Source organism: Apis mellifera, linkage group LG6 (genome assembly GCF_003254395.2).
Source record: "Apis mellifera strain DH4 linkage group LG6, Amel_HAv3.1, whole genome shotgun sequence".
Lineage (NCBI taxonomy): Eukaryota > Metazoa > Arthropoda > Insecta > Hymenoptera > Apidae > Apis > Apis mellifera.
In genome coordinates this window covers 3,025,616-3,047,110 of record NC_037643.1, presented here as the reverse complement: position 1 = coordinate 3,047,110, position 21,495 = coordinate 3,025,616, and the positions used below count along the sequence as shown (strand labels likewise).

At 33.6% G+C, this 21,495-nt stretch overlaps 1 long non-coding RNA gene across 1 annotated transcript; it reads right to left on the bottom strand.

The window, feature by feature from the left end:
• Positions 1-15,855: 15,855 nt before the first annotated feature.
• On the bottom strand, positions 15,856-20,894 carry LOC107964569. Its single transcript, XR_001703293.2, has 2 exons — positions 18,556-20,894; positions 15,856-18,364 (listed from the first exon to the last, which is right to left on the bottom strand). It is a non-coding gene; the product is annotated as an uncharacterized LOC107964569 (long non-coding RNA).
• Between the last annotated feature and the right edge of the window lie 601 nt (positions 20,895-21,495).

Here is a 21,495-nt window from a genome sequence, read left to right as displayed (position 1 = left end):
GGGGAGGTATAGAAATTGTAAGTAAAATTCAACGACGGTACACGAGGATAGAACGAGGTCTGAAAAGATGTGAAGTCAAGGGGGGGTAATTCGTAACTGAAAATACCCCTTCAAATTCAGTTTCCGTGACGTGCTCGGCGTTCCGTGCTCCCTGTCAAACTGTCAAAGGGATAAATGCTAAATGCTTCGTCCCTTTGTTGCACGTTTGAATTTTCTTCAATTTGATTAGCGGATTAAGTCGAAGGATACGTGAGAGATGTTATTGAGATTCGATAAAGTCCGGGGTTATTCTACATCCCGTTTCGGATTCGAAAGCTTTCGCGTATGGAATATATAAATAAAGCTGTCAGTTATTAAGTAGATGATATTGCAAGTGTGATAAATTCAAATTCGATTAAAAAGTTTATCTTTTTCCTTTTCTTTCTCTCGTGAATCTTTTTCACTTGAAACGGGTCATCCGAGTATCTCGGCTATTATTGATTAGGAAGAAATATATCTGATATGCAGAGCAATGTAATTTCATGTGAATAATTTTTTGATGGATGATTTGAGATTCGTACAATGATTAAAATAATTCGTACATTTCATTGTTTGTTTTGTTAGCAGTTGTACTATACTTTATCCATTTAATAACTTGTAATTCCCAAACTGTGTTATTCAAAAAGAGAAGTAGATGATCGAATTATGAGAAAGGATTTTCTAAATCTTTCCAATCTGTCTCTTCGTAAAACAAATTATTTTGCAGTTGATCTCGAATAACTTTCAATCATAGGTTAATCATTGTGCGTTAAAAAAATATATCATTCTGTTTAAAAAAATTGACCTTTATCATATGACTGATGGCCGTGTTCATCAATCAAAAAATTAATTGCATTAAATTATCTTGCACTCTCGATACAATACAAATTTTATTTTCATCGTCAATCTGTTTTAACCACTCTATATATTAATTAGAAAAAAAAAAATAAAATTTGATGAATTAATTTCACGATCGATATGCACGATTTGAATATTCGATTCGCAATAAGATGATAATCTTATCGATCTCGTGACGTCTCAACACGGTTGTTAGCTTATTTACACCGTGAATGATTAAAGCGAGTAGTTCACAATACAGCCTTCGGCTCTGGTACGCTAAAACAATACGTTATTGTAAGTACAACGGCCTTCGTTACATCTCGCCCCCGGGCAATCAGCTTTTACATTTCTGTTTCACGTATTGTGTCCATTGTACGTCACACATATTTATGGAAATGTCCAGGATTTTTTTTTTTAAATGCGCTATGTACGCAATAAGCGCTATTTTCTATTACTGTCTACACGAATTTTTTTACAGTCGAGCAGGATAGTAGGAAATCGAAGCAAAGAGTGAATTATAGAATTAGATTGTCTCTTTCGGCGTTCACTTCAGCAAAACTTTATATTTTTGTAAAATTTTGTATCTTTAATTAATTAATAATCCGTATGTGTAATTTTCTGATACACGTTTTGGAGAACAATCGTGAGACTTTATTATTGAATCTCATTGTTAATTATATTAGTTCAAAATTAATTGAATATTTTATTAATATTTTTTTTGTATCGATCATATTTGTATCATATCTATCAATAAAATGGTAACATTGATTTCGATTTATAAATAGATAAAAATATTCGATTAATATATTGCAATTTTATTAAAACGAATTTTTCATCTCGAAGAAAATTTTAAAGAAAAAGACATTTAAATGTCTAATGTTGCAAATGAGCATATCGAAATATGCTTTATGTATTATATTAATTATTAAAGGTTCAAACAACGATCCTTCTTTCCACCTGAAGAAAAGAATATTCCTCGACAATTTCCCTCTTCGCAACTTGTAAAGATTCTCACGCACATAGCCGTTGAAACAAAGAAAGTAGGTAGAAAAATCGATGAAATTATACATAAATAACGAAGACACAGTCTCTCTAGGAGCGTTGATTTACCTGATTTACCGTTAACAATTTAATATGCTCTCGTCGTTACAATTTTTCCTCGAAGAATTTCTTTTCACTCGAAGAAAGTAATGCAAAATCTATTCACAAATAATTATTAGCCTATATTATCAAGTAGATACGGAATTTCTCATATTTTCCCCATAAATTTCTCAACATCTTATTAAAAATAACAATTTTTGTCTACATTATAAATTTGAAAGAATTATAAAAATAAATACAAAGAATACAAAGAAAATAAAATTAAATATAATAATATTGAATAATTAATTATAAAAAAACCACAATCTTGACAATCATTGTTCATTAAAATGTTATTAACAAAAATGTTTCTTCAAAAGTTAGTTTAAATTAAACAAGTTTTAATTAGATTTTGCTACGGACAATTGATGGTCTCATGGCGGTCAGATTAAGAAAACTAAATTCAAAGCCTAATGCAAACCATTGAATCGGTTAAATCAGTTAAACGAGTTTTTACTTAATTTTAATTTCAAATAGAATTAAACTTGGAATTAACGCGAAACGCGAAACAAAAATTTAATTTCTAGTTTCATTGTTTAGATTGATCCCCTGGCAACGTATTGAAAAAAAAAAATCATCGTGCATAGTATCTTTTTGCAAATATTCATCTAATACTTCTAACAAATATCAACGATCAATAATAAAAAAAAACAAAAACAAAAGAATGTTTGAAAATTTTCAAAATTTCGGTTAATTACGTACCTTTGTTAATAAGAAACCTCTTAATTGGGGGAGGCAGAATGACAAAGGAGCTTTCGTCGGATGCAAGTCCTAATAGTCCACTTTATACCGCACAACGAGAGGGCATTGGAACGACGAACGACACGTATAACTAGGGAATTCCTGGTAGCTTGGTCGCATAACGGAATTTCTGCTCTTTCCCGCAACCGGGAAGGGGTGTCGCGACGCGTCGTAACGACCAGGTAAACTTTTAATACGGAATTCCTCACGCGGAGGCGCCACTGCGCTGATACGCTCCTCCTCAACGCAAATGGATAGGGAATTAACTTGGCTTAAACTTGGACCAACATAGTAATTAAAATGACCGACCCTCCTCTCCCAATGTGTCTCTTTTTAAAACGGATTAGAACCGCTTTATATACGCGAATCGAAGAATTGAAAAATAGGGGATGTAGGGGGAGGAAAGGATTGCTTATCGTTAAGTAAAGAAGTTTGTAACGAAACGAAGATCTAAGAGGCAAGAGACGACGTACTTTATTGAAAGCAAAAACTCTGTTGAATCCTTTCAAGCTTGTATCTTTTTTATTTCATTCTACATTTAATTTTCGTTCTATCAATTGAATGGGATAGTTATCATTAAATTGATTCATTTTAAACTTATTAAATGATGAGGTATAATAAATATAAACAAAATATACTATGTAGTATATAATTGTTTTTAAAATTGATTAAAATAATATATAATAAAATGAATATAATGTGCAAATATTTTTAAATATTTTTTCAGAATCTATACATTTATATTATTATTGAAATATCAATTATTTGTTCAAATTAATTCATCTAATATAAATTATAAAAACAAACAATTATAAAATTTGACGCGTATAAATTCAGTATAATTAATAATATTATCATTTGACTTATTTCTATTTTTTTTATCGATATCGAAGCACCAAAATTAAAAATTTATAATTTATTATAAGTCTTTCTCTTTGAAAGATTTTCAAATTCTTACTAGGTCATTCTTATTTGCCATATTTATGGATTCATACATCAAACTTGGAACTTTATTTATTAATATTATTATATCGTGATTATTGGAGATAGAAAATACATTTTCTTTAGACAATATCGAGTAAATTCTCTCTTCGTATCGTATAAAGAGTTAATGTCTTAAGTTAAGTTTTTAATGCCTTGAGATAGTCAACAGAACTGGTCGTTAACCAAATATATTCGCAGAGAGCTGAATAATTTCCGCGTTTAAACTTTGCGTACTACGGAATTTAGACTTTTATGGCCATTTTGGTATACGAGCTAACCGCTACTTTTTGGCGTATTCGTTGAAATCCTATTTAGAAACTGATTCGTACGAAGACAGATATCATATTTATTATCGTGTCGCATAATATTCGTGCATATAATCATTATTTATTACCGCCGCATTATCCGAATTTAAGCCGGGGATGTTGTTTTCAGACGTTGAGCTTTGCCAAGATTCCATTTTATGTTATACAAGCGAAAGAGAAACTAAATTGCATTCGTATATAATTCATAGTGTAGACATTCTATTATCGAGAATTGCATTTGCATTCTATAGTAGCCTCGATTAACCAAACATCGTTTTTTAAGATTTAATAACACGACTCGATATCTTTCATTATCAAATTTCTTTTTGCTACGACGAAAAAAATGTTTTTCACCATGATTGATTTAAATAAATATCATTTTCCATTTAAAATATTTATATAGAATTTTTTCTAGTAGTTATTTTAAGAAAAGATAACTGTTTATAAAAAAAAAATCATTCTTGATCTTGATGATTTTTTAATATGTTTATTTGAAACTTGAGTTGTTGCTTGTTAAAAAATTATTAATAAAAATATCTCTTTGAAACGGTTTAAATTAGATTATATGAGATTAAGTTTAATCTTTGATTTCTGGTTTCATAATTTTTAGTAGTAGTTTTTGGATTTAAGTAAAATTAATAAGTTTTTAATAATTTTAATTCGAAAACAAGGACTACCAAATAAATCTTTTTTACAATATTTCAATATTCAATATACGATGATGTTGACAACATATTAAAAAATCATTGAAATCGGATGATATTTTTTTTATAAATATTTGTTGACCATTAAATAATAAATCTCTGTGTGTTATTTCTGTAAACACAGAAAAAATAAAAACAATATTTTTATTGATTTTTCATAAAAAAATTTATAATACTTTATTTCATCGTAACGAAATACGTTTTCAATCATTTCTCTATATTATTTTCTATTGTGTCATAAAAATTTGTTTAAAATAGATAAAAATTTATTTATAAAATTTATAAAATTACAGAATTAATGAAGATCTCGAGTATATGCACAATTATACAAATCCAATGCTATTCATAATTTGCTTTGTGTAATTGACAATTGAGATTTTGATACATTTATGCCTCTTTAACTCGAATTTAACCAGATGTGTAAATGTGTGAACGCAGAAATTCTCAGAGGTAAATATGCAATCCATCTAGCTCTCCAAACTTGTCTAAATATCCTCAGAAATTAACGGATTTCACGTTACACAGTTAAAACACGTAGTACATTTTATCAAAACATTTAAAGACGAAATGAGGAAAATGGATGATGAGATGATGTAAATTAGAAATTCTTTTAACATCCTTAAAACGATCATTATAAACATCGATCTCTTAATTTTAATACCACGTATCAAACATTTAACCATCCTTGTTATCATTCGAAATTTATAATTTCCACAATTCAACGTATCCTCTTCTTCTCGATTTTTACGAGAAATAATCCAAATAATCCTCATCATCCAGATCTCGTTACATACACTCGAGGCGTAAAAGTTGGGACGAGAGTTGAGACGAACGATTGGCAATAATAAGAGAAGCGCAGAGAGGAGGAACGAGGCGAACTGAACAGACCTGAACGACAAGGTTATTGTTAAAATGCAAGAGGGTTGTAAGGTGTTATCAATAGCAGCCGGGCAATTCTCGGCGGAATTACTGCATTCGCTGTATATATACCGTACTCCATTTCCGAGTACAAGTCCTCTGGGAGGTAACCAGCAGGTTGACCCGAAGCTCACGGAACCGGATGGCTAGCCGCGAGCCAGTGCCCGCATCCGGCCAACCAGAGACTCCTCTCTCGATAAGGTTCGAGTTTCTCAACTTACACGCTCCGCTTTTCTATTACTAGCTGCCAAATGAATTTCAACCGACCGTGACCAGCACGGTACACCTGTAATTACACCACCCATCACGTACACAAACACTCGAATCGTCGATGGCTTGCAGTGCTTGTGCTTCATCCGATTTCGATATTTTGCTACGCTTTCATTTGTTTTTTTTTTTTATTGATTTTTTTCCTTTTTTTTTTTTTTTTCACCGTTTCCGATTCGGTCGATTCGACAGTGAAAAATCGCTCTGTCTCTTTTTATTCTTTTTTTAACTTTTTTTTTTTTTAGCATTAAATAAATATTGCACAAAGTTGGACAAAGCGTGTAATCGCAAGTAAGTGATTTAAATGAATCATATGAAATGGATTAATGATTATGAGTTGACTAATAAGTAAATTTTTATTAAGAATGAATAATGAATGTTGATTATGATTAGTTGTGTAATTAATAATGATATGATAGATAATTAAAAGTAACTGTAATTAATGATTAAATGTGTAACAAGAATTTAAATACGGTTAAAGATGATTCTGAATGAGATAAAATGAGGCTAATGATAGTTATAAAATCCTAATATTATTATTAGTTAGGAAATTTTAGTGTTGAGTTTGATAAAGTATCTTATTATTCGATTATTCAGGATATAAATATATTTCACTCTCATTTACATATACAAATTATATAAATTCATAAATAAATTGATAAATTGATAATTCATTATTCAGTAAACGATTAATTGAAGTTGTGACCTAAAATTTTTAATGAAAAATTATTTCTAGTTATGTTCAATTATGAATTGATCCGTGAATTGTGATGTGTGTTTATAGAAAAGTTCATAATATCATAATTATTTCCGATAATTATATATCATTTTTGATAAAATTAAATTAACGATATTATCTTTAATATATTCAGTAATAAAATTGAAAAGCACGAACGAATTTTTTATGATAAATCGCAGTTCAGTTAACATCCAAACGAATGCAAAATGGAGAAAGAAAATAACTAGCGTCAACAATTGTGTAAATTAATGGATACAAGCATCGGACGATAATTAACGAAGTGTCGATTTAAAATGAAATTTTATATGAAACATTTGAACGAGAGCAATAATGATCGCAAATCATTATTTTCACTCCGAATTCCTTCCAGTGGAATTTTGACAAAGAAATATTATCAATTTTAATCGCAATTGAATATCAGCTATTTATAATATTCATTTAAATATCGTAGTATTATACGTTGATTTATTAACTATATTCACTATTCTTCAATATATCAATTTATAATCATATATCAACTAAAAATTTCAATAATTTTAATTCATCGAAAATTATTCGATGCTTTTCTCTTTTTTACATTCCATATACAAAAAAATATAATCAAAAATCAATTTTTGACAATATATATATAGAATATTTATACTTAAATGATAACATACTAGAAATTATTTGATTAATATTCGGTGAAAAAATTATTACATTATTTATATTTCATAATTATTTGTACATAATTATATGTATAAATAATTATTAAACATCCATAAATATTATATTATTTAATTTTAAAGTACAAGTTACATGCTAAACATTCATTTTAATCTGCAATAAATTTTCAAATAGCAAATTTTCATCACTGTTACATTGCTTTAAAACTGGATCCATACTATGTAATAAAACATTTTATTACATAGTAGGCAAGTTAAACAACTTTTTAAAAAATAAAAAGCAAAAACATAATGCGATATAACATTTCTTCTGTTACGTAACAATTCACATAGAGAAAATAACATATTGTAATACACAAAAACCATGTAGAACAATTCTCTTTCCTTGTATAGATGAGTTTTATAAAATTCAAATTAAAAATAGAAGTGAATTGATAATTTTTTATAGGAATAATAATCTTATTATCAATATTTAAAATTATTATAATTCACTATATATTTCAATATACAGTTGCAGGTTATTATTTTTTTAAGATTATTTAATGAAAGTGTATATAAAATATACATAAGATTGTATATAAATATTGCTATAAAATATATTTCGATAAGAGAACATTCTAGAGAAGATTCTGTGATACGCATAAATATCTATCGATGACAAATTGTAAATTCATCCGGATTAACGAATGAATTAAGTAACGAATAATTAAATTACTGACAACTAATATTACGAATATTATCATATACATTGAAAATAGTAGATCATAGATTACCCTCTCAAATTGATTGTGACGCTTGCTGTGACTTAATCACAGATATATCTGATCGATAAAATCTATCACTCTGGCCCAAAATCAAATTCATTCGTTTGGAATAGTACACATACGATTAATTATCACCTCATTCGAAATCTCTTCAAAACTCTTCAAAATTATTTCTTTTCTTAAACAATCTTTAATAATAAAAATTACTATAAATTTTACCGCAGAACTAAAAAAATTAGGAGCAAATATTCGAAAAAAGAAGAAAGAAAAGCTTTTTACCTTTAAAATCGTTAAAATTATAATTCGATTTTCATTCGAAATGGATATCTCGACTTGGATCAAATCCAATCGGTGTACGATTGGAAAAATGGCCGAATATCGGGAACGATTGGACAAGAAAGAACGGCCGCGTAATGGTATTTTCGCGCGGAATGTCGCCCCCTCGGATGCATCGCGTGCAATTATCTCCGTTCGGTTGGCGAGGTAATCAGAACCGCGGTAATTAGCACGCTCAGTAGTGGCGCGAGTTGCGAGTCGGAGGTCGGGGACCGTAAAATGGGTTGGCTCGCGCGAAGACAAGCGGTGAAAGGGTGAAGACACGGAGGCGGAACGTGTTGGAAGAGGCGCGGCCACGCGGAAATAGAAAGGGCGGATTCAATGTAAACAGTGGAACGAGAATTCGTGTACGATTCGCATTGTTCGAATGCTTATTTTCAGATATTCCGTTCCAATGATACGTGTATATTTCAAGAATTCGCAACGTTTCGATATTTTCTCGATATTTTTTCGTGGGATAAATTTTGATCATCTACGTGTAATATATAATTATATGCGATGATTATACTTTGTAAAAGTTACGAGTGAAAATCGTGAAAAATTTGTAGAGATAACTGTACAAATATTTTAACCGTTATCTTATCATTTATAATCTATAAGTGAATCACTTAAAATTACTGTTTATTAAATAAAATTATGACAAATCTTGAAATGCTTTAAACTGATTTAAACGAAGGAAGTCTAATTATTTCAGACACTTTCAAACTCGATGAAAATGAACCGCGTTATAAATCTATATTTAACTTTATATTCCACTTATCTCTAAGAATAAAATCTCCGTTTAAATTGCATCACCATTTCCGAAATATCCTGTATTTTCCATAAACCGTTTCAATCGAAACTTCTACTTTTAAATCTACTGATCGATAAATCAGTACACAGTTACTTACTTTATACGGATAAATTAAAACTAGATAAATATTGAATATTATCCTCGACCGTGTAAACGTGAAATTTCGCGAATGATCCCCGCCAAATCGTATTAACTTGGATACTTTGGAAAATACATTCGAATACATTCGTATCTGTCTATCGAAACGTTAATGAAAAAAAAAAAAAAAAAAAAAAAAGGGAACATGTGTAAATCTTTCGTTTCAATCGTTTCTGGCAAACACCCTTTCGACATTTCGAAAGTGTATACAGAAAGCGGTAAACGTCAAAAAAGGGCGTGTTATTGGGACCCTGTTGAAAGGATAATCCTAGCGATCGCGGCTGCATTTGGCACAACTTGTGCAAACATATTTACCCGTGACTCGTAATTTGCATTTTAATTACTCATTGCCAGCTCAAATATTGCGGGGTTCGTTATGTGGCGGAGTGTAGGTTTCACTCGGACCGCGTCATATCCGCTCGCGGCCAACCCACGGAAACAACAATTTTACCCCATAGAATCCGCTCGATTTCGACGGATTCTCTCTGAAAGGCACGCATCCCTCTGCGATATTTCCAGAACGTGCCAGATTTTTTCTCTCTCTTTTTTTTTTCTTTTTTTTTTTAAACGTGAAAGAAGATTTTTCTTTACTGAGAGAAGAAAAAGATTTTAAATAAAATAATAAAAAATATATCCCAGATATCTAGCTTCCCTTTTCTGTTTTCCTTTTTTTTCTGTGTTTATTTTCGATACAAGTGTTGCAACCAGTCGGTGTGCACAGCTGTTTTTGATTTCATGCATTCTTCGTTTTTCAACTATTTTTCGTACTTGTTAAAAAATCGATATTCGCCACACTTTGGAAAATCCACTTTTTGCGCACTTATTGAACGTGTTAAAGTGGATCGATTGAAATGATTTTCGGGCAACATTTTATTTCCTTTTTCATTATTGCTTATTTTTATGTTTAGTTTAATTATTTTGAAAGGAAAACAACATAAAGAAACAAGATAATGTGGTAATATCAATTATGTTTTAATAAGAGATGTTGCAATTAATAATTTACTTGTGAATTTTTTATTTCTTTATATAATATCTAATCGAAATTAATCTGATCTGTTTAAATTAATATCTCTAGGATTATTGATAATTCTAGTTAAAAAATAATCCAGTTAACAGAAACTGTTAATTAATAATTGATGTATAATAATTTTGATAATTCTGGTTAAATTGACGAATAATCAATAATCTCCTCTAAAATTGAAATATCAATCTTATCAGAATCATTGATTAAATTAATTTTTATATAATAATAATTTAAAAAAGAATTAAATATTTCCAAAGAACAATAAATTTATAACTTTTTCATACAAAATCACTTGAAATAGCTTTATAAAATTTGCAGCATTAAAAATGTTCAGTTATATTTATTATTATTATTTTTATACATATATTTATAATATTATTTATTATCTCATAGTCTCCAGCATCATTCCATTTTTATTACATAAACAATTACTGGTATCTCAGAAATTTCCTCTAAAAATTCATCAAGTTTATTCCTAATTTATTTCTTTATTCAAAAACACTAGAGACAATCTTTAATGATATCAATATATTTGCATATCTTACTTACATTATTTTCAAAGAGTTATATATATCATTACTTAAATTTAAAATAAATCAAAAAACGATTCTGATGACTTCGATATCGATGAGACCAAAAATCCAAAAGTTTCAATTAACAAACTCCTATTATCATAGGAGGAGAAAATCATAAGGGAAATTTTTGAAAAGCGAATCGATATCATTTCGAGAATTTCGTCGCACGAGTTGAAAGCAGGTCGTTCGTTCCGCTACGATTTTCGCTGACTCGATTATCCGTCAAGCCATGCTTTTTTGCATGCTGCACAGCTTCATACGAAACATGGATTTTTACAGCGAGATCGTGGGTGGCGCCATATAATAAAAATCCCGTCCCCCTATCTTTCGATCGTGGAAGAAAGGAACACGCCCTCGAAAGAGGAATTCCGCTTCTCTTTTTTGCGAGGGGCCACGATGGAATGCGACCAAGACGACGACAGAAGAATCTCGCCGAGTGATCAGCCGTAAAATTCGAGACAAGATGACGTTTCCGCTTCAGCTGGCCCGAAATTGCGCAAATAAAATCGCACTTTCGTTTCCGGAGTGCGAAACCCCTCGCCAGAATAAAACTGTCTCGGTCCCATTCAACCATTTGTCGACTATTCTTCCTCCCTTTGATCGTCTCATTATTCCTGAACGATAGAAAATAAGAACTGAAACGAATATCAATTCATAGAATGAAATCGAAACGTTTGAAATATCTTTAAGTAAAATTTTTTGTAAATTCAATAATCTTGTAAAAAAATTATTATTAACATAACTATTTTAGATATATTTTATATCTATATAAATAGTTGCTACTATTATTTATACATAGTGACAACTTGTGCGTTATCATGCACCTCTTATCAATTACTTATATAAACGTGATTCATAAAGTACATTTATATATAATATCATCGAAGTTTCATAAAACAAATAAGTAATAACAAAAAGTTCTAAACTCGAAAAAGATAATAAATTAAACAGAGACGCTCGATCGGAAGAGGGATCTTTCGATTCCACAAATCACGTTCGTGCTCTCCTCGTCAAATCGGCGCCATTATGCAAATCGGGAATCCGGGGGCGGCCTCCTTAAACCGGAATTAACCAGAAGGGAGGCTCGTTCCTCGAGAATTTCCGGTATAATGCGCAAACGTATGCGTCATTGTGACAAATCGTAGGACATGGATGATAAGGTCGGTGCACGGGTGGCCGCGTCAGAGGACAGAGTAACCTTACGGCCGATATTAATCGATCGGCCGCCCGCTAAGGCCAGCGGCGCATAGTTCAGGACGAGGTTGCGGACCACTTTAGAAATTAGCCGCATAATCCATCGAGTTACCTACAGTCGACCTTACCGTCGAGCCTTATGTGTGTGTGTTACCTCGACCGTGTACAATTTATAGGCGCGCGCGTGTGTGGGCGCGTCCCAAAAAGGAGATCACGGCACGTGGAATTGCACGTGGTGCTGCACACCGACCTGCAATCGTGTTTGCTGAAGGCAATGCAACGAGCGAGCAGTGTGGTGGTGGAGCACGAGCAAGATAAGAGGAAGAAGAACATTCGGACGAGAGAATAAAAGGAATAAATAAAATTGGATAAGAGGTTTGGGGAGAGAAATGGGACAATGGGAGGGAGCTGAAATGCGAATTAAAGGATAGATAGGGTTAGAGGGAGGAAATAAAATCGAGAGAAATGTGGGGATAAGAATGGAAAAATTAACGAGGTACGAAAGAGGAGGTGTGAACTGGTCGTTGAGGAATGAATTAAAAATAGGAGCTGGAGATCTTAGTAGCGAAATTATTCAATGAGTAGAAGAAGGGGAGGAAGGTGTGAAAAGAAAATACGATGGAGAAATATGTACACTACGAGACGATGCAAAATTAACCGAGTTAGGAGTTAAAAATTCGAAACAAAGAAGGAAACGAATAGGAGATTGAAAAATGGAGGAGGAGGATGAAGAGAAGGAAACTTGGCCCCCAGAAGTTCGTGTAGTTCATGCTCGCGGCATCACTAATGGAATGGTATTTACAAACGCGAACAAACACTTCTATCAATTACAAAACGATTCTCCAGGCTGTCTCTCTATCTACCAATGCCGATCCCACGCGCTCTTCCCTACCCTTATCCTCTTCTTCCCCCATCCCGCCAATCTATCGCGCAACCAGCCTCTCCCCCCCCTCTTTCTACACGTCGACGACGAACTTTTGATCACCCGCATTCCCCGTGTAATCTCGAGAACGATCGTGCCGAGCCCCGGGCTTCGCAAATATTTGACACTCGAAGGCTGGGAAGGAAAGAAAAGGACGCGGTCTTTCGAATCAGACCGAGCCGTGGATGGAAACGGAAATCGGGGGAACAAAAAGACGAAGATGAATACGGTCGTGAATCGGTGGAGGAGGGAGAGGGAGGCAAGACAGAGGGTTGGTTGGAGGTTCTGCCTCCTCCTCGTTGGAGACTAATTTCTCCGAAATCGACTGAAAGACAAATACCGGAGCGAAACGTAGCCGGTTAAGGAGCGATGATCCCTTAAATTATTAGGCAAGGGGGAGACCACCGGAAGGCTTGAATCGAGCTTTAAACCGCATCCATCGGCGATCGACCGATCGTGGTTTCGAGGTACGAGCGGTTCAGGGGAGGGTTGTATGTACGGGTTCGAAGCTCTTTGGTGAAATTTTAATGCGAGCAAGAAAGTAGGATAAGAGATTTATTTCAAAGTTATAGGAAGGGGAGGGGAGAGAGTTCTGGGGAGATTATTTACTCGACGCTTGACGATGAACCTCCATAACCAGCCTCCAAGCCCGAGGATCGTATTTTTTCCCGTGAAATATTTTATTGTGGTGGCAGAGTTTAATGTTGAAAAAATAACGAAAGTAGCGGCGTTATTTGTAAATACGATAGCGATACAAAAATCGATCGATTGATATTCGGAGGTAGAAAAAAAAAAACGAATGCTCGTGCAATTTTAATTTAAAATTTGAAAGGGAAGATATTTACTGTGTTTTATTCGTGAAATTAAATCCTTTCGACACGGCATTGTATTTTTTATATATATATATATTTTGTTTCATATTATATTCCTTGCACGATTTTTACTTTTTGACGATTATTATGATGATAAAGTGGAATTAAAAAATGTAAATATTTTTTCTTTTTTTATCACGTATATAAATAACGTTTTACAGTCATTTTTTATTTCAGCTATATTTGAACAAGAAAGAAAAAAATACAATTATATCGAAATGAATCAATTCGGAAAATACATAGTTTCATTTACAAGTGTCTTACACAAAGCAACGTATAAGCACAGTTTATCACGATACGGTATTAATTCGAAGACAGTATCATTTGAAATCTGTGATAAAAACTTGATAATAATCTTCAAGAATATGAAATGCTTCTTCCATTACTTCCATTGAAATGTTTGTGTTTAAATACATCTAGTCACGTGAAAGGATCGAAGGAACCAATCCTACAAAAGTGATGCATAATCACCGACGAGACGATCATAAAAATACCAGTTCAAAGAATACATTTTCATCGCTCAACTGTTATCGTCAAATCTGGAGTGCACAGGATGAAAGAAATTCCATTATGCGGGCAACAAGTCGCCCCTCCCTCCCCTTAACATCCTCCTCGCCAATTTTTTCTTCGTTCCATAAAACCAACGACACCCGTTCTTCCGTGGATCATTAAACACCGCTTTTGACGCCTCTCTCGCCTCCTCCCCAGCAAAGTTCACGGTTAATGGACCTCTTGCATCAAACAAGGAGCGAGGGGAGTAGTGTTATCCCGATCACGCGACTGATAGTCTCGCGGCGGTTCGTGAAACTCGGATTAGAACCTTAATTCAAAGTTGGAGGTCGTGGTAAAGTGGGAAGTTCCGCGTCGGCGGGATTCGTCTTGCCAATTTCCCGAAAGACGTTCGTCAAGCTGACGTCGGGATAGTTGCCGAGATTCCTCGGGAATGGCGTTCGAAACGGAGTACAAGAATATTGTACGTTGTATTGTCTCCCCGCAACTTGGTCTCTTTGCTATTTTATCTTCATTCCTGAACAGGCCGGCATTGGGCTCGTCAAATTCAGATTCCGGAACAGGGGGATAAGACGGTGGCTGAGTTACTGTCGTTCGTTACTGTCGTGCCGGGACTTTGATTCGTATTTTGAAAGGAAATCTTGAAATTTCAGTAAATGTCGGCCATATTGTTTCACGATAGAAAATTTGGTGAAATTTTTTCTCCTAATATTTTCCATAATTCTGAAAACTCGATTGGTTTTGATTGATTTGAAGGATTGAAATTCTTTGTAGGATTATTAATATGAAAATTATTGTACTTTTTATTGGTAGAATCCTGCAAGTGAGCTTCCAAGTCGTGAATTTTTAATTTCTTATACAAGGCGAGTTTAAATAACTCGTAAATTATTATTACAAATAAATGTTTCGTAGAAGAAGATTGGAAGGGAAGAGATGGTATTATTAATTTTTTCGCAAATTTATTTTTTTTTTAAATGGAATCATTTATTTTTTAATAAATTCATCAATACGGATTATTATTCTTCACAAAAAATCATTATTTTATTTTAATTTAAATGTTGCATAATTTATCGTATAAAATAATATCGTTTTTCCAAAATCATTATAATTTTGTAACAACATTATTCCCAATCATGATTATATTTCATTCTCATTTAACATATTTTTATCGTGCAATTTTCTATATATAATTTTTTTTATAAAATATATCGCATTGAAACAATCGATGCAAATTAAATCACCGAAAACGAATCGACATACTTGCGCTGCTCGTTTATTTATTTCGATCGTACAAACGTTTGCTTAAGTGTCGAAATATTGTTTCATCGAATTTGAAAATATTTCGCTAGTACGTCTATTACTTTTGCGGTAATAAAAGAGAGTAAAAATCGAAAGTTTTTTTTTTCTTTTTTTTAAAAAAAAAAATCCTCCCCCCCATCACGAAGACCTCGAAGCGAATAGTCATCAAGTTCGTATTTTTCAGCCCTTTCGAAAAAACATTCCACGCGTCGCTGGCAGCAGTATTCCGTTTTAATTGGATCCTTTTCTCTTCGCTCGGAACCGAACGGATACAAATTTACATCGCGGTGAAATTAAATTCGTTGACAGAATTGTTTGTGCACGCAGATCATGTTTTTCTTCCATCGTGGCAACTTTTCGACGAATTTCGCGTGCCTCCCCCCGAATGAAATAACGAATTCCGCCAAGTCTCACGGAAATACCGACCCAAATAGATTGAAACGGACGCTTGTCATAGAAAATCGATCGCTTTTGTTTCGTAGGTTGCGCTCGTTTTAAGCTTTATCCATTCTTGTCGCGCGAGGAACCTTTTTCGACAATGAACGTATATATATATGGATTCTAAATTTCTTATTTATTTTAGTATACACCAAATATAGAGAATAGATACTATGAATTATCCAGTCAATTGACATTATACGTATTAAGCATAAAATTAAAATTAATAATGCAAATATAAATAATATCAAGTTGTATATTTAAAATTCCAAAACTATTAATATCTTGAAATTTCTTTTTTGTACTGTGTAATAATCTTTCGACGATCAATTATAATACTGATATATTTATTTTTCAATACCCATTCTAATTTCTCCTATTTTCCTTTTACCACCTTGCCTGGTTACCGTTCCGAATTGCACCTTTTGTAAAATTCCACGCGCTCGAACGAAAATTTCGTTCGCTCGACGACATTGGATTCGCCGCCACGCTCAAAGACACGGCGTTTAACGACGATTAAATAGATCAGTTCCATTTGTCAGCGAGAAATACCGTCACAGAGGAAGGGAAAAGAGAGAGAGAGAGGGGTGGGGAAGCATCTCGTGCAATTTTCGTCGGGTACGGAAGATCGACCGTGTCCCGTGTGTTTGAAAGCTGGCGACGAATCGATCGGCCAAAACGATTCGTACGAGCGGCATCCCCTTTGAGGGGAGGGAAAAGATTGTGGAAATCGAGAATACAAGGGTATTTCTCGAGAATCGGAATGAATGCCGTCCTTTTTACGAACAAAGCCTATTATTATACGGTTCAAAAGAGCACTTTCCAGATTGATGTGTAAAAAGATGTATTGCGATAAAATAGAAAGCTATGATTATGACGGTCAATTGTTGCACCCTTGGCAACGCTCGTCTCCGTACCTATGAAATTCTGCCATTCCAAGGAACCTGTTTCGGCTCCATTGTGCCGAGAATAGGAGAGGGAGGGGGGAGTTTCCTGTGATTTGAACTCTCCTCGGTGTGCTTGCTTGCATACCTTAAGATTATGCATCGTGTATGCACCGGGTCTGGTGTGATTGTCGTACTTGTTGAATGCTCGTATATACCGTGGCAGTTGTACATTTCGTCGTATTTGGAAATTGTGTCGGTTAATTTTATATTATAAGAAAGTGTTGAAAAGTGTAATGAAATTGATTAAATCATTATTATTATTATTATTTTCTGAAAGAGTCTATCTACAACAAGTGGCGCAATCAAACTTTATTCGAAATCGACGCTTTCCTGGAAATGGATCGATTTGAACGAGATATATCTTATATTGATATTTTTAGAAAGTTCACAATTCGTGTCAACTATTAATTATCCACTATCGTTATATAACGAATTGCAACATCGAAGATACAACACAATCTAGAAAATCATCCGCACGTACATACTTCAAAAGTTTTCCAAGAGATACCCAAATAAATGGATCACGAAACAGCGTTGCAAATTGTCCATATGAAGGAAAATTCGAGAACAGAAAATTTATGCAAACAAATCGAACATTAGCCTCTCTAAAATTATCCACGATTCCTAATAATCGTCCCACATTACATTATCGTTATACACCGTACAACCCTCTCTCTCCCCTTCATGTATGGACACGTCTCCTATGGTTTAAGTTCTAATGGAGCGCGATTTATCGCGGCAGGGAGGCGGATGATTATCCGTGCAATTTGTTCTGTCGGCAGATTCGCCGCGAATTCGCCAAGTTTCAACTCCCTCCCTCCCTCCCTCCTTGCTTCTTCCTCTTCTCGAGTTTCGAGCGAGATCGTAGACGCCATCAGCGAAATGTTCTCCTCTAATTGAAAACGAACCTATTCCGGTTACACGGTCCTGGGAAGCTGTCGTTAGATGGCACGAGATTAGCGAAGATTATTCAAGATTAGACCCAAGAATTAGTCCTGATACCGAGGGGGGGATGACGACGCACTCCACTCGTCTCCACCAGTCGGAAATATAGGGGCGCGTCGAGTCTCTGGAACAGGAAGCACAAAGCAAGTGAAAACCGTGGGAAGGAACGTGGCGGTTTCGTTCCAGTCGATTTTGAAGCGTTATCGAAGCTTGTCGATTCAATGAATGTTGCGGATTGGATTGTTTCCTCGTAGCGGCCGACTCTCGATCGATTTGCAGGATGATCCTGGAAAAAAGTGTAAAAATTAAGTTCGAAGAGAATTGTGAAAAGTAACGGCAGGATGATAGGATTTGATAAGAAACATTCTTTTGTAAACAGGAAGGTTTTTGTTATTAATTTTAAATCTCGATTGTTTTTAAATTCTTCGTGTGTGTGAATATATGAATAGAAGGAAGGATTGAAATTAAAATGCTCACGTGTTATTCTGCTTATATTTGAAACGCACGTAATAGTGCTTAATAATCGCAACGGAATCGATTATATCAGTCCGGCCGCGCTACCTCTGCGAGATACGTTTAATGCGGAGTTTAGTTACAGCAAACTACTGTCATCCCACGTTCGTGTCGTTCCAATATTGGTGTGGAACAAAATCGGATTATCCAGCATTATGACAATTTCCTCGAGAATAGTCTGATATCGCAACGTGTTCCCTATTTGTCTCGCAGCAAGAATTGAAATCGAAATGTCTGTGTCCCTCCGACACATTTATATACGATTATGCGATTAATTCGATATTTTCGAACGAGAAATTTATTAAAGGGGAGGAGGAATAAAATAAAAAAAAAGAGGAGGAGCAATTGTTTTTAACAGAAGTGGAAATAAAAAGTGGAGACAGATTCGATAAAAATATCTCGTCGTTAAATAAAAGATTATCGTACAAAGGAAAAAAGGATTGATTAATTAGTTATTGAAATTATCGCAAGACTTTGTTTTCTTTAAAAGAAGAAGCAACGAAGCGAAGGTTTCTCGTCATCATCGATGCACACAAAGGATCGCGATATCGTATCGATATTCCCGATTTTTCTGATAAAACGTATCTTATTCGATCTATCCAAGAAAAGAAAAGAAGCGAGGGGGGAGGAAAAAAATGTAATAAAGCGGATTCTTTGGAAAGTTTACATACCGCTTTGACTGAAAACACTTGCTCTTAGAAACCAATATACCGAGGGATTACAAAGTTTCAGCCTCGAAGTTACGTCGCATCGCCATTAAAGTTCGCTAGTTACCATCGGGAAATAATCCGCGTACCATGAGCTCGACGTCGTGTATTTAATTGCTTGTTCTTTCTCGGCCGTTCTAATTTCTCGACGGGGGGACGAAAAAATTATTCACGGATTGGTGAACTCGAATTAAATTTCACGAGTATCACCGATGAAATTAACCTGTTTCTTCTCTCTTTCTCTGGTTTCAATTTTCGTTCGTTTGGGATTAGTAAAAAAAAAAAAAAGAAAAGATTCTTACGAATTGTGAATAGAGAAGAAAATTTTCACGAGAGAATGCTTTTTATTTCTCTCGATGGTTGTAAATTTGTTGAACATTCGGACAATACTCTCACTTGTACTTTGAAATTGTGATAAACGCGAATATATAATTCATATCCTTGACTTACTAAAATGCATAAAAGGGGAGGTTATGATTATTAATGGCTCGTTTCTTGGTTCCGCAATTTTATTGTATTTTCATATGCCCTGTTTACACGAGCGACCTGAAAAAATGTAGATTCACTACGAGTAGACGAAAAAAAAAGAAAGAAATTATATGATTTTAATATCGTGGATGTTATTTAAAAATTTCTTTCAAAGTTTGTACGATTATGATATTTATAAATTACTTGAATCTGTTTTTGTTCAAACAATGGATCGAGAAAAAAATATTTCGTTCGTACTTGGTACTGATTTATTGTGTATCTCACCGTTTAACAGTAATCTTCTCGTGTTACAATCTCTTTGGCGATTTACACGATATTCGTAAAAATATTATAATCTACGATAAAGATCGCCGCCTTTTGACAGCGCTGCAATCGACAATTAATCGTCATCTAGTATACTCGTATTAATCACGAGTTATTTCAATAGATCTGAATCAATTATGATCACGAATGTTTAATCATTTTATTTTTCGATTAATAAATGAGCAATAGATACGAATATACCGATTTAATTGTCGATCAGGTGGTGTCAAATGGACGATAACCTTAACTCTGTGCCATAAAATGTTTCATAGATTGTATAGAACGATTACCAGTGACGAAATAGTTGAGCAATTCGTTATTATGGGATTATAACTAGAGTGGAGAAGATATCGAAAACTTGTGTAGAGATGCTTCTCTTCTTCTGGCTTCTTCGAATAAATGATAGTAATAAATCAATGATGAGAGTGATAAATAATGGCAGTGTCGTTGAAAACGGATAAAAAAAGATTTTTCATCGTGTTTTCTCGTTCATCGTGTTATCGAACCTGAGAACCTGTTCGTCAATTTCAGTTTAAATTTTGATGTGATCGATACCTCGAACCGTAACAACCTGTTCAAATAATTAAAGAACGAGATCGATGCCTGTGACTTCCATTAACGTCACTCATTGCTTATTAGAGAGCGGATTTAATTTTTAATCGTTTAAAGACAAGGATCAATGATAGAAAAACGAGTAATTACGTATCGACACGCAGGTGAAATGAAAATACAATATAAATAAATCACTTTTTACCAATGAAATAATAAAAACACAAAGGATTTCACGAAAATAACGAAAAGAACGTATCGGAATTTTTATCGAAAGATTTTTTTGTTTTTTTAAATCGATCAACGTAAAATTTATATTCAATATCGTGTGATCGAAATATGTAAAAGCTACGAATCATCGTCGATTCAAATATTTGTACGAAACACAATTTCCCTCAAATAAATAAAAATATTCCAAAAAAAAATGAATAAATAAATTAAACCTCGAAATCTGATAAAATTGACATAAAAAAAAAAAGAAAAGTCGAAGTAATATAAAAAGCATGCAAGTACTTTTCAATCGATCCATCTTATCGATTCTATCAGACGCTCTAAACTTTGCACGTCACTGGATACGTTCTAAGAATCCAACAATACAAAATATCGATTCTCGTCGATTCACCGACTTAATTGCACTCGACACAAGCCAATTCCATTTCTTTCTTTCTTTTTTTTTCCTCCTCCATTGTCCCATGAATACAACGAGAGAGACGTTCTCCATAATCTTGTCACAATCTTCAATGTTGGAAAGGAAAGAGAAAGGGAAACATCCAGAATAGCAAAGATCGATCGATCCCAGATTTAAAAAAAAAAAAAAAAACTCTTAAATTACAGACAGTTAACGAGGTATACCAGT